This window comes from Nycticebus coucang, chromosome 9 (genome assembly GCF_027406575.1).
Source record: "Nycticebus coucang isolate mNycCou1 chromosome 9, mNycCou1.pri, whole genome shotgun sequence".
In the NCBI taxonomy this organism is placed as follows: Eukaryota; Metazoa; Chordata; class Mammalia; order Primates; family Lorisidae; genus Nycticebus; species Nycticebus coucang.
In genome coordinates this window covers 51,597,793-51,604,163 of record NC_069788.1, presented here as the reverse complement: position 1 = coordinate 51,604,163, position 6,371 = coordinate 51,597,793, and the positions used below count along the sequence as shown (strand labels likewise).

At 37.5% G+C, this 6,371-nt stretch overlaps 1 pseudogene; it reads right to left on the bottom strand.

Annotated features, from left to right (window-relative positions):
- Positions 1-3,927: 3,927 nt before the first annotated feature.
- On the bottom strand, positions 3,928-4,853 carry LOC128593537 (putative olfactory receptor 2B8; annotated as a pseudogene).
- Between the last annotated feature and the right edge of the window lie 1,518 nt (positions 4,854-6,371).

The following is a 6,371-nucleotide window of genomic DNA, read 5'->3' as shown; positions in this document are numbered from 1 at the left end:
TCATTTTAGTGTCCTATGGTCACATTACTCATGCAGTTCTAAAAATAAAGTCAGCCCAGGGAAGGCGGAAGGCTTTTGGAACCTGTGGTTCACACCTCTTGGTAGTGATCATTTTCTTTGGTACACTCATCTCCATGTACCTCCAGCCTCCCTCCAGTTATTCACAGGATGTGAACAAAAGTATTGCACTCTTCTACACTCTAGTGACTCCTCTGCTGAATCCTCTGATTTATACTCTGAGGAACAAGGAAGTCAAAGGGGCACTAAGAAGACTGATGGGGAGAAACATAGACTTGAGAGAGAGTTAATGTAGGGCTTGCAATTCCAAAAACACTGAACACTGCTTAGCAGCTAAAAATTAGTTTTAACATAATTCAGTAAATCCTCATAAAGCACCTACTATATACCAGACATTGTTCTATGTATTTGAGATATGGTATATGTCAGTGACTGAAACGGAGGAGGTCATTGTCCTCATGGAGCTAAATCTTTTTTTTTTTTGAGACAGCGTCTCACTTTGTCGCCCTCAGTAGAGTGCTGTGGCATCATAGCTCACAGCAATCTCTAACTCTTGGGCTCAAGTGATTCTCTTGCCTCAGCCTCTCAAGTAAACTACAGGAGCCCACCACAATGCCTGGCTATTTCTGGAGGCCGAGTCTTTCTCTAGGTCAGGCTGCTCTCAAACCTGTGAGCTCAGGCGATTCACCCGCCTCGGCCTTCCATTGAAGCTAAATCTTCTTATGGGGAGAATAAGTTAAGTAAGATAAGCCAAGAATAAATTATGATATATCATATATTGAAATGCTATGTTATATGAGAATAAACAAATTATAAGCACATGCAACAATAAAGGATGATTCTGATAAACACAATGTTGAATTAAATAAGCCAGATATAAAATAGTTCATACTGTGTAATTCATTTTCATTTGTATTAAATGAAAAATCAGGCAAAACAAATCTGTGGTTTTAGCACTCAGAATAGTGGTTCCCCTGGGGAGTAATGATTTGAAAGAGAAATGAAGGGTCTGGTCATGTTCTGGTTCTTGATCTGTATGCTGGTTATATGACATGCAATTTGTTAAAAGTCATCAAATTTTACACTTAAGATATCTGCAATTTCTGTATGCATGTTGTACTTTGATATTAGCTATATTTATAATTTTGAAAAAGGCAGGAATTAACAGAAGAGATTATATACACATGTTATACATATATATACACACACATATATATGGCCATATGCAAACCAAAATATAATATGCTGTGGAAAAATATGAAAACAAATATTCTTTAGCTAGTATAAGAATACTTCTTTAAAGTGAATCCAGAGAGAGGTTTATTTCATGCTAAAAATGGCCAAGACATTCTTAAATACATTAAAACAAATAGAGTTTTAATATCTATAGATATATAAATAAAGCAACTTACTAAAGAGAAACTTGCAAGACTGTTTGACAGTTTCTAAATGCCTTTAACCACACGTGTAACTATAATACTAACTACTACAGAAGCTAAGGCAAAAGGATTGCTTAAGCCCAGGAGTTTAAAGTTGTAGTGAGCTATGATGACTCTACTGCAGCCTGGGCAACGGAGTGGTGAGACTGTGTCTCCAAAAGATAAAAATAAAAAAAAGTTTCCAAGTGCCTGAAACATTTAAAAATATTTGGTAAGTACTATTTGTGGCCTGCTAGCACAAAATAAGGAATGGACTGATGACAAAAGCTTTGATAAGTGATAGTCACATCCCATTGATTGTGAATATCCCATGTAATCCAATAATTACAAATGTCCAGGATGCTTCACTGAAACTAAAGTCATGGAAATAAAAGTTAAAGTTTTATTCTCAAAGAGGTGAAAACTATCCCAGAAATGTTTGTCTAATCAAAATAACTTGCAAGTGTTTTTTCTTCAAGAAAGTTTATTTCAGTATATTATGGGTATAGATACACTTTGGTTACATAGTTTGCTTTTGTAAATTTAAAGTAAAATTTATAGATGTGTCCCTTGCCCAAAAAGTGTGCAATGGACCTGTGCAAAGTACTCATTGGGGGAGAATTTACTCTTCCCCTTCTCCCCCTCCTCACCCAAATTTCACTGAATTTTGCTTATTCATGAGCACATAGTACTTGCAATTTAATTTAAAGATTAGTAGATCTCATTCAATACAGAACGGTTAAAGTAAATCCACCAAACATGTAAATCAATAGATTTAAATTAAAAAAAAAAAAAAAAGAAAAAAGCAAGAGTGTCTAGTTTCTAAGGCAATCTCAAGGACAACATGCCCTGATCCCTGTGATTCAGGAATCACTCATCTTGTTATTTCCGCATTACATATATCCCATCTTTCCAACAAATCACATTCCCAAGACATTTGCATACATACTGGTTCATGGAGTCTGCCAGATCAGGTTTTAAAATATTCTATAATGCTAAAAGGGAGGAGGAAAGCTCTCAGCCATGCAACACACAAGCATCAGATCAGAAGCCACCTGCAGGGGAAAGGGTTAGCAGAGATCTGTAACCTGGCCTTCTCCTCAGTGAGCCTAGATACTAAGTTTACTGACTAGGAGATAAATGAGGGTCTTATAAGGGTTGTTATAAACTGCTTACTGATCTAGTTATGTTTTCAGCAGAATGGATATGATCTGTTTAGTGTATTTATTATAAGTAAGTCTACATTATATAGATTGCAGTGTATTTCAGTGTGCTAAAAAATAAAAATTAGTTCTGAAGCCAGAACAGGGCAATGTGAGTAGGGTCATAAAAACCATCTCTGTGCTGACTTGTACCATACAAGTAAACCCCCCACATTTCAAATTAAAAAATTCCATTGCAAAAGAAGGGAACACAGGAAGCTGTGTCTGTCTGGTAAGAAGCTTCATAGGTATTGCATGTGCTGTTGCTACTGTTTTATATCCTTTGCTAATCATTAGTAAATCTTGTGCTAGTTGGAAATTGTTTTATGTGGCTCTGACTGACATTTTGGAGCTCTGTGATCATGTATCACTTGAGTTGATGACGTTGATTTTGTGCTCCTTAGAAAGCTAAAGGGCCACATGAATCCATGAATTGCTCTAGGGCATAATTATAAAACTGAACTCCTAATGCTGAGTGTAGATAGGATAAAATAATTTGGTCAACTCCTGAGTACAATTGCTGCAGCCATTCCACTGTTGTTAGTGATAATTCAATAGGAAACAAGTCCTAACAATTTTGGTTAGAAATTTACATAACCGTGGCTTCCACTGTCACTGGCAGCATTGAATCATACTCTTCATCCAGTGATTCCTGTGTAAAGCCTTCTCTGAAAGAAATGCTACAAAACATGCTGCCATGCTGACAAGGTCATAGGTGGGCTTAATTTCTAGATGATTTTATCAGGACTGATGTTAGCAACTTTTTCTTGAGCTTAAAGTTTGTTTTTTTCACTCTTGCCTCATCTACTTCCGTGAAAAAAAACTCTGTATAATCTATGAACTTTATAAAACAGCAATGATCAAAATGCAAAAAGTAGCTGATACCCCTCAAGAAATTTCTAGAAAATTCTAAAATATTAATATTCTTTACTATGTTTCAGTAGTTTTTTGTTCTTACTATGGCTGCACCGTTATGGTAGGTACTTAAATGTCATTTTGCAATATAAATGAAATAATTTTCCCATAAAAAGATGAACATAAGAAAAATTGTGGAGCTTTTTAAAAATTATAATAATGATACAGATGCTCTGAAAATGCTGAATCAGCATCTCTGGAGATTGGACTGAATTCACAAATTTAGATTTTGATCACGAACTTTCCTAAGAGAATTAGGTAAAGAAATTCCCTGGAGAGTTGCTGGAGGAATTCCTAGAGAACACATGGAAACACGTACATCTTAAGGGCTGTGGCATTCAGTGCCTTTCCACTGAAGTGTCTTCCTCTCTGTGTCATCTGGAGTCATAGTCATTCCAGAGCACCTTCTTAACTGCCTTCACATCCTTATTCTGCAGTGTACATATGAGGTGGGATTATCGTAGATGTAATGATGGTGTAGAAGAGAGAAATTAACTTGCTCTGATCCTGAGAGTAGTTGTTGCTGGGCTATAGATAAGCATAGATGGCTGTGCCCTACAGTAGACAGACCACTGTGAGGTGGGAGCCACATGTCCCAAATGTTTTTCTCGGCCCTCCAACTGACTTTATTTTCAAGACTGCCCTGGAAATCCAACTATACAAGGACATGATTAATACAACAGGCACAAAAAGAATGATGACACTGACGAAGTAGAGTTCAGTTTCATTCATAGCAGTATCAATGCAGGCAAGCTTGAGCAATGGAGGGACCTCACATAAGAAGTGGCCGAATTTATTTCTTCTACAAAGTGGCAAAAGATGACCACTGTCTGCAACAAGGAGTTGGTAAAACCTATGAGCCATGAGGAAGAAGCCATCAGGGCACAAAGACGAAGGTGCATGATTACTGTGTAGCAGAGGGGCCTGCAAACAGCTGCATAGCAGTTAAATGCCATAACTCCCAAGAGAATGCTTTCTGTAGCTCCCAAGCCTAGAGAGATGTCCAGCTGAACAACACACCCACTGTAGGAGATAGTTTTGTCTGTTCCCCTGAGATTAACCAGGAGGTGTGGAACAATGTTGGTAGTGTAACAGATCTAACAAGTTTAGATTGGAGAGGAAAAAATACATAGGAGTGCGAAGATGTGGATCCAGCTGAGACAAGACAATGATGGCTGTGTTCCCCAGCAAAGTGAAGATGTAAGAAAAAACCACAAAGAGGACTAGCTGTAGGTCAGACCTGTCAGAGAAAACCCAGTAGGATAAACCCAGTGAAAGAACTTCCATTTTTCTGGTCCATTCTTTGCTAATACACATTTCCTATTAAGACCAAGCATTTAGCAAATTTTAAAATGTATCTTTTATTTATTTATTTATTTATGTTAAATCATATCTGTGTACATTAATGCGATCGTGGGGCACCATACTCTGGTTTTATAAACAGTTTGACACATTTTCATCACACTGGTTAACATAGCCTTCCTGGCATTTTCTTAGTTATTGTGTTAAAACAATTATATTCCACATTTACTAAGTTTTACATGTACCCTTGTAAGATGCAGCGCAGGTGTAATCCCACCAATCACCCTCTCTCCACCCATCCTCCCCCCTCCCTCCCCTTCCTCTCCCCCTTCCCCATATTCTTAGGTTATAACTGGGTTATAGCTTTCATATGAAAGCCATAAATTAGTTTCATAGTAGGGCTGAGTATATTGGATACTTTTTCTTCCATTCTTGAGATACTTTACTAAGAAGAATACGTTTCAGCTCCATCCATGTAAACATGAAAGAGGTAAAGTCTCCATCTTTCTTTAAGGTGGCATAATATTCCATGGTGTACATATACCACAGTTAGATCTGCCATTCAATCCTATAATTCCTCTACTAGGTATATACCCAGAAGACCAAAAATCACATTATAACAAAGATATTTGTACCAGAATGTTTATTACAGCCCAATTCATAATTGCTAAGTCATGGAAAAAGCCCAAGTGCCCATTGATCCATGAATGGATTTAAAACGTATCTTAAAAAAAAGAAAAGACACTGGGCACAGTGCCTCACGCCTGTAATCCCAGTACTGTGGGAGGCTAACGAGGGAGAATTGCTTGAGCTCAGGAGTTCGAGACTTGCCTGAGCGACAGTGAGACCCCGACTCATGAAAAAAACGGAAAAACCCAGCAAGGTGCCAAGGCCAGTGCCTGTAATCCCAGCCACTTCCGGAGGCTGAGGCAGGGGGATGCCCACAGCCCAAGTCTGAGGTTGCAGTAAGCTACCATGCCCACTGCACTCTGCTCAGGGGCATAGGGTGGGATAACAAAAAAAAGAGAAAAGAATGTGAACTCTTACACCTGTATAAGATATAGCAATAGGGTTTACATGCATGTAAATGATGTGCTCGTTGAAACCAAAATATCTTACACTAATTTTGGTTATATTATTGCAAAAGCTAGTATTGGTTGGAATGTTGATGTATGCCATACTCCCAGCTGCTGAAATGGGAAAGTCACTTCCTGAGTTCAGGAGTTCAAGGCTGCAGTGCACTATGATTACACCTGTGAATAGACACTACTCCAGCTGGAATGGGGTGTAACCCTGTCTCTTAGAAAAAGAAAAAAATTCCCTCATTTAATCACTTCTTTATCCTTTTGGCTAGGATCAAGTATAAAAAGTAATATCATTGATATTTACTATAAGAAAAATCAAATAATAGACTTTGTGTTTGCATCAGTCATAGATGTAAAAGATCTGTTTCAGGTTAGTTTAATATTATTGATTTAAAGTACTATAATAATATATGTATATTTTAGAGAAAATG